Below are 12,788 nucleotides of genomic sequence, written 5' to 3'. Positions count from 1 at the left end.
GCATCATCTCCATTAGCATATTGCTACAGGTATTATTTGTTTTATGTATAATAGAGTGGTTAAACCACTACTGCAATTTAAAACACAGACGCCAAATAGTACGATTAATGCTAATTACGTGATTTACTTATTAAACGCTATCAATATTTAAAATCTATTTTCAATACCTTATACGATATTAATAGTATAATGGTGTACAGTTAATGCAATTATTTCCCTACACGTGATACATCATTAACAAAAATCTTCAATTAAAATAGATATTGGATGCAATAATTACAAAAATATTGCAAAATACCTTCCTCTTAGTAGAATTATACCAACGACTGCACCTATTACAGTAATCCAACTGCCACGCCGATCCCTATGCTTACAGCTGGAACACAGGTAAAACATGGGAAATCTTCTGTTGATTGATTCCAAATATATATATTTAAATGTGTAATAAGCCCTCAAGCAAAAGCAATTCTGCAAATGTATAACAAAAATTCATTTTGGCAACTATATGTGTAAAGTTAAAGGTTAAAGGTGCGGTTTATAGTCTGCTTCGATAACGAATGCATTTTCAGCCAACTTCGACATTAACCCCCGATCACTGGGATAGTTTTCCGTTTACATATGGCGCCGAGGCACGGCACATTGACTTATTTCCCTCACAGGTACCCATTTATACACCTGGGTGGAGAGGAGCAAGCGTGGGATTAATATTTTGCTCAGAAAAATTCCAGTGCCCCGAGCGGGATTCGAACCAGGGACCTTCCGATCCCTAGACCAGCATCTAGACAAGGTGCTAGATTGAAAATAGTTGCGTTAAAAAGGTCTCCAAGTGTTTATGCAATACAACTTGTAAACGCTGTAAACAAAATATTATTACTCTACAAGTGTATATACAATACAACCTACAAAGACTATACAGATTCTAATTACTGATACATCGTCCACGCAACCCTATTGCTTGTATCCCTGATAGAAATATGTACACATTAATCGAAATACAATGTAAAATTGCACTGATGCTCTTTTTATTCAAATATTCGTATTTCAGTTTTATCAGCACACGCACGTGCATGAATATGCTCATGGACATAAAATTACAGCTTTCGAATTTTAAGTAACCTAAAATTCATTGTCATTTACTAGTTTAGCTTTTTTACAAGCAGTGCGTGCGCATTTGCATGTTTCATATATTCCCTGTTTAAATTAACATGCTAACATGGTATGCATTAACACCAAGTGCAGCTGTAAAATATGAAACTGTCGAATTCGTAATCTAAAGGAGAATCAATTCAATTCTTATTGCATGAATCAGTAATTAATGAGGAGCGGGAATGCAGTCAGACACTTGGTAATAAAGCATTTTCTATTTATGGGTTACTTTATTACTGCCTACAGAATCCGGTTTCAGGCACATGGGACGACGCCTGATAATTATTGAGCTCGCCATGTGCCAATCAATGCGACCAACTGTACGATTAAACTAAACACGATATTTGAACATGTGTTTGTCTCGCGATGTAATGGCAAGAAATTATTAACCAAAAATTGAATGTCCATGAATCTTGACTAGTGTCGTATACCAAACGCTGCATCAGTATCAATGAAAACACTGACGAACGACATTTCGTGTCACGGGATATCATAGGAACACCCTGTTTAATACTAGTCCACAATTCAAAGATCCAGGTCTATCAAAACACTGTATATATCTTACTTTTTTCCAGCATGGATGGATGGTCAATTTAGTTGGTATATACTAAAAGGATGATGGTATGGAATGCCGCACACATTCACGAGTTTCTTAGGTGAAGTGAGAAATCAATATATCATATTTAGAAATCTATGATAATAGACGGTACCCGTCATCCCTTTCTATATTGGCTTTTTGGCGCGCGTTCCCTTGTGACAATAGCTTTCTTATCGAAACGTTGATTTTAGTTATAAACTTATATAATCAACTTTTATCTAACTTCGTGTATATTATTACATATCAAGTCCTGCATTAGGTGCAATAACACGAGGTGCAATAACAGGCTATTGCATCCGTTTTCAACATATATTTAGTGTAACTTTTTGTTGACACTATGGTACTACTCAAAATTTGCTAAGGAACACTTTTTATTTTCACATTTTCTTCAATTCAATTTAATTTGATTTTAATTGTTATTTTTTAGGTTTTTATATTAGCATGTGCGTTTTTGATTTTATTTGTATATATTGATTTATCATTGATGCGTGACACTGGCTGAATCTAGCTAGGGGTGAACTTCAAATTACACATGCTATAAAAGTGTTTCCTTAAGCAAATTTTGAGTAGTATATTTACTATGTTTGAATTGTAAGCTAAACTGAAAATAATTGGTTATAATTTCCGTAATTAGTTTGGCCCATTATCTTTTCCAGAATATGTATATTCTCAAGTGTCAAATATCATTTCCATCAGATTTTCAAATATCATTTACATATATGCCTAATAATTTAATATATCATATAATAATCTCAGTCAACATACCAATCAAAAATGTAGTTAATATAGTGTATTCTTTAGTAAATTTAAATATGTTATCTATCAAGCATATGGTGATGATGTCACTGCGATATGAGGGATGTATGTATACAATACACGGGAAATAAACAGTAGTATAAAAAAGTTATACACATAGATATATTGCATATCTTAGTACCCTGCACAGTCCATTCCTTCTTCAAAATATCTCCACGCATCGGAACAAATACCATTAGGCTTGTAATAAATGAGTCCCAGGAGAGAGAATAATAACAACAAAATACAATTAAATAAAAGGTCAGAATTGGGTTGTTAGGATTTTGTCCGGACGTTGGAGATATCTAACGTATGTTAGGATGTGACTCCACTCTGTCATCTTTGACGGTTTATGGATTCGCTGACGGCTAAATAGTAAACAGGCGTTTACATTAAAACCAAAACGCCTTGTAAGAGCGCAGTGGTAATAAACAATTCAATGAACACAATGAACTTAAAATTGATATACAAATATGTCACCAAATGTGCATGTAGAACTGCTATGAGAAATGTCTTCCAAATGAACGGTATACGCAAATAACTAACACAAAATGCAACTGAGATCCTGTTCTAATCGTTTTCTCTAATTTGATATCACTACTGTAATAGTGTGTAACCGCTTGTGATAAACACTAAATTCAACGGATTAACAAATTAAATTAAATTAGTTCTGAAACGACTTCTTCCGTTTTTCGACTGTTTTACATGTGGAGATGAGAATAAAATTAAAAATTACAACATTTATGTATAACTATTCATGAAAAAACGCATCAGTCGACCTGACGGAACTGTTAACCCGGCATGACCCATCACAAAATCTGATATCAGATGACCACACCACTTTAAACAACTCGTTGCCATTCAATAAACGTGAAACCGTCTTTGACAGGTTATATATGTGTATTAAAAGTTGTGGAATGTACTGCAAAGACGGATGCATACGGGAATCGGGGGCACTCGACTTGTTTTAGAAAAAAGGAAAAACGTTTTACTTTAGCGATGTTTACATGTACTCCCATGCTTGAATATGATAATAGATTTGCCACATAAGTATTAATATTGAAATCTTGTTTGTTTACGCATTTTATGTTTATCCACTGAATGCATTAAAATAGCTCAATAGCTTTTATTGTTATTATTGATAATTGCTTTTCTCTTATCATCGTGTACCACTCACATATTTGTAGCATTACTATTTTATGTACAAAAGCGTTGAACATATTTACATAGAAAGGGGCTTTTAATTAAACAAATATTAAACTTTCCAGTTGAGCGAGGGAGCAATACGATCTACCTAAATTGAACAAATAAACGAAGCTCAAATGGTAATAACAAACATTATTTACACAACTGTATTATCGTTTACACAATTGCACTCAAAGCGGCTTATTTCACCAATCCTATTTTTTAAATTTCAATAAGAGTGCTAACCCGTGTTTCCATAAATTGGAAATAATAAAGTGGCGAAATAAACAATATTTTATTTTCATAAAATCTTTGCAATACTTATTGACTACACAAACAAACCATTGGAAACGTTACTAATATGGGTATCGAATAATTAAAATTAAGGTCACACATTAAAGGGACATTTTTAATGATTTTGGCATGTATTGAAGTTTGTCATTAAATGCTTCATATTGATAAATGCAAATATTGGATCTAAAAAGCTACAGGAAAAAACAACAAGAATAAAATTAAAAATAAGACAGTAACACTCAACTGGGCTCGATACACTGACCCCTAGAGAATAAGTCTATCGCTTAAATCTCTAGGCCATCTGTGCTCATACAAGTAGAGGTGTATTTCATACTATATATAAGCACTCATCGTTGTATCACACAATATAACGAAAACAACAGAGCTCTCCAAAGTATTCAATCGTTTCGCGTTGCAACGCTTCAAAATTTTCAGGTTTTTAAATTGTCTAAAGATATATATATATATATATATATATATATATATATATATATATATATATATATATATATATAAATGTATATATAATGGATATTTTAGAGCATTGTTAATGTTCTGTATTACTGTTTCCTTACAAATATCATAACTTCAACGAAAATTTGTGAAGCTGATGTTTTTCTATTTAATTTTGTAAATTAACCAAAACTTGAAAATGCCCCTTTAAATATAAATTTTATAAAACAGATTGTTGCAAACGGATATGGTGCTCGTTAACATTCAATCACAGTTCAAAAAGATTAACTTGCTCCTTTTCAATAAAGAATGATACAATTTAAAGACAGGACTTTAATTAAATACATTTTATTTGACAAACAATATCAATAAAGAAAAATACTAATAATTTTCTTTCACTTTTTTGAAACACATTTCATAACAAACTGCTCATATATGAATAATAAACAGTTATCAGTAGAGACATTTTTTATTCTAACCGCCATTCTTTTACTTCGGGCAAGTGATTCATTGCATACATACAATTCAGAAAAATACATACAACGCAAAAATAATATTAACATAAAATTTATATAAATAAAGCTGGTGTCACGCGGTGAATCGGCAATTCATCCAGGGATTACACCGGTGAAACGACATGCCGAACCTCACACTTAATCACAAATCACCTGTGTATATATGCATAAATCTGATAGCGTGGCAGTTTCCTTTAAAATATCTATTTATTCAATTAAATTGCAATGTTATCAAAACAGCAACAATATCACAATTTTCTTAGGCATGATAGATGAGGAAAATACTCACAATAGCTCAATCCCACCATGTCAGAAACCCCCGTCATGATATTATTCAATACTTGTTTTGTTAAGTATCTAAGGACGAAGTCATGTTTTGATGTATAGAAGCGCTATTCATATTCCAGATAATTGAAAGCAGTGGTCTATGACAACATAATTTCCATATAATTTAAAGCAGAAGTTTATGGTAGCATAATTTTCATATACAGAAAACCAAAACATGCCACGCTAACTTCCAAATGTAGGTCGGAAGTAAAAGAAATTTGTTCAACAAAGCGTGTCGTTTTTCGAAAGCAGTATATGGCGCATTTATCATGAAGGTCGAGTTTCGATTCAAATATTTTCGTGTTATGTTTCTTTTGTTAAAAAGTTGTTTACCATGGAAATCCGATGCTTTAATATGTTGGAACATTGAAAAGATATACTTAAAAAACAACAAAGAACATATGATAACAACTTTTCTATGTATAATAGTATTCATAAATATACACAATAATAAATGTCCAATTTAATGTTGAATAATGTTTAGTAGAGTTGTGGTAAAAGCAAGATACTTTTAATTTGATAAAATAAATACGGGAATGTTCAATTCATGATATTGATTCCGTTGGTCAATTTAAAAAAAACACTTATAAGAAACGCAAACAAAACCTTCACTTTTAGTATTTTCACCAATCTGGTTGAACGTCGACATCATTGTTGTACGTTTCGTCGTCCAAATCCATTATCAACGTTGGTTTGCAAGCCTGTGCTTGAAGTAGACCTTTCAAAGACGGAATGGTCAATGAGGAGTTGAATGAAGTTTTTGCCCAGTCGTGTAATTCGATTGCCATAGCAGTAATAATGTTATTACAAAGTAATCCGTTTTCATGCAGATGTGGCAGAACAATAAACTCGGAACCTTCTATATCCATTTTCATTAGAACTTTCTCCGGGCGAAGCGGTTGAATTGATGTACGGATGAATTCTGCTAAATCCATCGTCGGAACTTCATATTTTGTCATATTCTTCTTATTGTTAATAACTGTATCGAGGATTCCCGCACCCCAGTCCAATTCAAAGTTTGTCTCTGAATAAACTGTAACTGTGTCTCTAGTCCTATTTGACACGGCTTAGTTCTCAAAACTCACCGAAAGCCCCTTGTTTAGGTAAGACTTTTCGATATGTTTCAGTCTGGTGAAGTGTCGAGGGTTCGCTTCAAATCCAAACGAACAGACATCTTGTCGTCGATATGTCCGTGAAATAGGTCCGAAATAATCGTCAAAATATTTTAAAAATGGTGCCTTGGGATACAACCAAGGTTCATATACTTTTCTTACTTGAACACCTTTGTTACTTCCAAGATCCAAAAATACAAAACGACATTTTATTTTATTACTTTTCTGATCAAAATCTTTTCGCATATCCGATGTCTTGCTTTCATCCGTCTCTGTCCTTATACTTAAACCTTTTAATAACAAATACGCAATACTACTTACAAACAATATCAAAACTATAATGAATGTTTTTCTCCTAATTCCTAAACACCGCCCGTTCGCTTGCATTTTAATGCGCCTTCCATAAAGTTGAACCTTCAGAAGGACATATAAGCTAGTTAACGATTCGACGCAAACTTATTTAACTCGTTCAATAATCATCTCATGCGCATCGGCGCTACATAAACTTGCCGATTGACTTGAATGCTCACATGGTAAGATATGTACGGAAGCCTATAAGGGTTGTGGCTTACTTATTTTGCGTTCTGAGCTAGGTCTTAGTTATAAAGTGTTTTTTTTTCTTACGCATTAACAAAGCCGAATCAGTAGCAACATAATGTCACGATCGTTCGATTTCGCGTCATTATTTTTTCCAAATATATAAATACAGTCTGATAACTACATGGTTAGACCTTTCTTGATCAGTTCATATCTAAATCTAAGCGGAGGATGTCCTATTCTGACAGAACATCTACATTTTATTGACAGATTAGTTTGCATAAAACTATATTATTATTTCAATTGGTCATTAGTGCGTGTTTCCACACGTGCTAATTGTTGATTGGCTTAATCTCTAAGTGTACTTATTCAATGATGCAGGAAAACAATATTATTTACATTCGACCGTTGTATTAGATGGCTGACTCAGATTATAACGCTTGAGGCATCCAAATTGCACTTATAATCATCACCTTTGGTCAGTTCGAAAGACATTATAGATTGTCGGACTTGATCATAATTTACTTCTGCAATTATTTCTGCCGATTTCACATATTTTATCTGTCTTTTGGCATTCTCTGAGAGTTCAAGTTACTGATCTATAACATTTTAACAAGAAATGTAAAGGTTTGCCTGTTTGTGCAAATATTTGAAATATTATAGTATTAATAATTTTCAAATAAAGATTTATTAATAATTTCCATTCTTTCATTGAAATTATTAATAATATAATACTTGAATTTTTGAAAATATGAATATATGTCTAATTATAAAGTAAATGAATTTATAACAAAATAATTGAAATGTTCTTAAAATATTTTGCACATTTCAATTATTTTATTATAAATTCAATACCTTTATAATTAGACATACATTATTTTTTTTCTAAAATTCAAGTTTTATATTATTAATAATTTTCAATGAAAACTTTAATAGCTTCCAAGTAGATATATATATATAACACCTGATGTCACATATAGCATTTCCAAAAAAAACAATCTTACAATATTGCTCTTGTTTTTAAATTAACATGTCCACGTTCCTGTGGGAAAATAAAATATATTTTCCTAAACAAGTAAGTGATCAACGAAAAATGGGAAAGGTTAATAAAAAAGACTGATTTGAATTAAAAACAAATTGTGTTATTGAGACAATCACCAAGATTTGAGTTGCAGTTTTATCTTGTTGCTATTGTAACAAGCTTATGCTTGTTCTGTTTGGTATAATAGTATAACTCAGACTTTAAGAAATAAGTTACAAACCTGTCAAAATAAGTTAATTAGGTTTGTTCTTGACCTTGATTCTAGAGCTCATATTGACCAATCTCACTTTAAGTTCCTCAACTGGTTACCAGTTCACATGAGAGTAAATCAAATAATGTTATGTCATGTCTTCAAAATAAGAAATGGCCTTTCTCCAGATTACATGAGTGAACACTTTGTTTTCCAAGATTCTATGCATAATTACAGCACTAGGCTTAGTAAAAAAGGGTGGGTATTGTTTACCCAAGGTCAAATGTCATGGTTCCAAATCGTTTTCTTTTAATAGCATTAACTCTGGAACTCTTTACCTGAGTCGTTCACAGAGGTCAACAGGTAGAAGGCTTTAAGGTTGCCATTAAAAGTCATTTAATGAATAATATTTAAATTTTTACATATGTGTATCTTTCACTTTTTAATAAGCAGATATTAACTTCGGCTTAGGTTTTTATTTTTAATAATTATTAGTTCATACTTCATAACATACATTTTAGCAATATATTTAATTTAGAAAATTCATGATACCTCATATCATCAAATTACAACTGTCAAAATATCTATTTGTTGCAATAATTGATAACATTATCAATTGATCTTAGTTTCCAGCTCCTGTTATATTGTCTGAGCACTACTGTGATAATTAGTTTGATCTCTTTTGAACGGTGATATATATTTTAAAATCATTAAAATAATTCTATGAACATAGTTATGTTTAAGGTCAACATAGTTATGTTTAAGGTCTGCCTCTTTTTGTCATGCCACCAATAATAAGGACCACAATGGAAATAAGGGCTTGCTCTTTTTTGTGTTATCCTTGGTTTGGTGAGCATGTCATAGTTTATTGTACATGCTATAGTTTGAAATAATTGCTTATTATTTTATTCTATGTTATGTTGTAAACTGTGTATATGTTTTCTATGCCGAAATAAATCTATCTATTGTAACATAATTGAGTTTGATGTTATTCTGAGATTGCATTGTATCTAATTTAAACATCACTTTTAATTTTAAAGTCAAATGAACAACACGTAAACATTTAAAAATAAACTTAACAAATATACATGAGTGGCATTACTCTGACATTTATGAATATTATGTTTCTTCAAATTGTTGCCTATTTTCGCAATGCGATTTTAGCTATTCATATCTCATGTTAAGCCGGATGTTAGTTCAATAACAATTATGTAAATACACACACAAAACCGGCCAACATAATTAAAATATAAAAAAATAAAAAAAATAAATCGTTCATCTTTTTTAAACAATTAATCAACGTCGATGAAACCAGCGTAATCGATGAAAACCTTCCAATACTAGTAAATGCGCATCATCTGATCTAAATTTTGTTTAAGGTGTTAATTTAACGTATGTAAGGCTGCTAACATTGCAATACTAACAAACAATCGTAATTTTTGTATCACTTCAGCCCTCACCTATGTTGAACCAAACGTGTATACGCAGGGTTGTTGTCACGATTTCATATACTTAATCATATGTCATTAGATATGCGTTGTAAGACATACTTATTAAGATAATGGGAACGCCGGCCCACCCGACCGCCATCCCTGAATCTACTAACAAGGATGTTCAACTAAGTTGAAAAACTGATACAAATAATGTAAATGAACGAAATTAAGTATTGCTATGTATGGAAATGCACTGTTTTAGTATACATATTTTGATAACATCGACAAAACAAACAAACAAGTCTGAATGACCAAGTGGTTAAAATAAGAAATGAAACACCAGAAATAGTATCTGGAGGTAAATGTGTGACAACATCCTCTAGTCTTTTAATTACAGCCAAGTAAAATAGTTAATATACAATACAGAAAAATACAAACACACTAGCACTAAACACAAACTTTAAGATGATAAAGGCTGGGATTACCGCTTTGTAACTATATATGCATAACACTTGGGGGATCAGACCAGTCGAAGGACATGCCGAACATCACTCTAAGCCAAACATATATCCCAAAATACACTGGCTGTAAAATAACATTGAACTTATAGAATTGCTGTTAAAAGTAAATAGCAATGAACAAATAAGGAGTTAATCTAATTGGAATGGTATTGCTTAATGTTTTAGAATTGATTGGGGTAAAATAATTACGCGTCCTAATTCTCTGAGACACGGTGAAATAATGGTTATACAGGACTAAACCTCAACTTATTCGACTGACTAATTATGTCATTGACCGTGTGCCGTATATGGAGTTTTATCCAACAGAAAGAATATCGATTAAAGTAACTTTTTTCTATGATTTTTAGTTGTGGACTTTTTACACTGATATAAGTAAACCATGGCTAGGCGTTAGCATGTTGAGACATTGAAAGATATACTTAAACAATAAAAAAGAACATATGAGGAAATTTCCATATCTATATCGAATCGCTTTCAATATTTACCATAATCCCCAAACTATTCTGTTTGCACATCTAATGTAGACATGGCGGGTGAGTAAGTTACTTTTAATGTAATAAAAAGGTAATGGGAGGGGTAAATTAATAATGGCATACATATTTCATTGTTCAATGTAACAAAACAAATATAAATTATACAACAATTACTATAGGTTCACAAATTTGGTTGAAGTATTCGTAACACGACAGTTTACTGAACGCTTGGGTTGTGATTTAGAGCCTGTATCTAATTAACAGGCGAACTAACAGTATTAGCTGAAAAAAAACGTTACCAAATATATACATATTTTGACGCAACGACAAGACTATAAACTATCAACTTCGCATTTGTAGCTTCAAAGATTAGAAGATATAAGTCGACACTTCTTTTGACTTTTTTATGGTTAAATGTTTTAATGTTTTCCTCAAAATGTATTTTAACATCCACGGTTTATGTTATAAAACGATAAAACAATTGATATGAATTACAACTTTAGAACTATATTAAAATTATATAAACTGTATTACTATTTGACTTTCAATGGGTCTTTTTACAGATTTTGGCATGTATGCAAGTTTGTCATTTAATTTTATTTAATATTGATAAATCTAAATACTGGATCTAAAAAGCTCCAGGAAAAAAATCAAGAACACAATTAAAAAAAAATAAATAAAAAAAGTCAACTCCAACCGGCCTCGAACCACTGACCCCTGTACTCCTAGAGTAAAAAGTCTACCACTTAGATCAGTCGGCCATCCGTGCTCATACAATGAAGGGTGTATTTTATACTTCATATAAGCAATTCTAGTAGTTTCACAAAATAAAGCAACGTCAACCACGTTTTATCATCGAATTTCAAGTCCTTCACGTAAAATAATTTTGATCCATTTTTCACATATATGCCTGTTCTGACAAAACTGGGCTTAATATGTGCGTAAATGTCGTATTAGATTGCCTGTGCTACTGATCTGGGATGTCACTTTACGAATATTAAGCCCAGTTTTCTCATAACGCGGTTCATATTCAGTTTCAAGATTTTATTCGACAGTTGCTAATATAAATACAATATAAGATTTCACTCTTGTATTCATTGGCGTAATTAGTGCTTAAAATGTGGCCATTACTTTTTCTAGAATAGGTAACACATTCACCAAATATGATTGAATCATATTTCTTAATTTCATATTTACATACTTATAATCGAGTAAACATTTCGAAATTTAGTTCATAATTGCATTCTTTACAACTTTAACTATTCTTTTTGTAAATATTGCAACAGCAAAATGGTCCGTTGTTAGACGGCATTGACCCTTTACAACTGGTGCGTGAATCAAATACGAATGAAAGTCTAAATATTCTTATTCCACTTTGATACAATCAAAGGCGTGAAAAAAACAAAACCACAGTATGTAAAATTTTTAATCACTTATGAAACGCCTTCTTAGCTGAAAAAAAAAAAAAACACTGTCCCTTTCGTACATTTTCAGGCCATTGCATAATCTTTGTGATTGTTAAATACGAAAGGCACAGTCTTTGTCTGAAGTACAGAGACTAAACAAAACAATTGAACAACAATTTGCAGATTAATATCAAAATACTGTAATTTGACCCCCTATCTTGCCGTCCAAAATCGCAATGTACATATTTGCCGTCACAAAATTTAACGATATTACAGCCTTACAAAAACAAAGCAACCTTCTGGAAGAAACAAGACATTTATTATCCGCGAAACGTATTGAACGAAACCTACATCATTAATGGCAACGCATGTTATCTCAACGAAAAGATTTCACTTTGTTAAAAAAACATAACTGAGTCTGCAACATTTTAGCAAAAACTGTTTAGGAACATATGTATTGAATCTCATATTGAAACAAGTTGGGAAAGCTACGATAATTTAATCAAAAAACCTCGTTCCATAAAGTTTTGCAATGTGTTTTACATATTTTAGCTTTTTTCTTTCTTTGGATATTATTGCTAACAAGCTGTATTGTTCTAAATTTATTTTTTATAGTAAGAAAAAAATAACAAAAAAGCAATGAAGTCGCTACCTTCGGACCCGTGCTAATCCGTTCGCTCGCACACGCCACACACAATTTGATGAAATTGATGCGTGCATCGATTGTAGTTAAATTATCATAATTTTGCATTAAAATGTTT

Source organism: Dreissena polymorpha, chromosome 12 (assembly GCF_020536995.1).
Source record: "Dreissena polymorpha isolate Duluth1 chromosome 12, UMN_Dpol_1.0, whole genome shotgun sequence".
Lineage (NCBI taxonomy): Eukaryota > Metazoa > Mollusca > Bivalvia > Myida > Dreissenidae > Dreissena > Dreissena polymorpha.
This window is presented reverse-complemented; position numbering follows the sequence as displayed.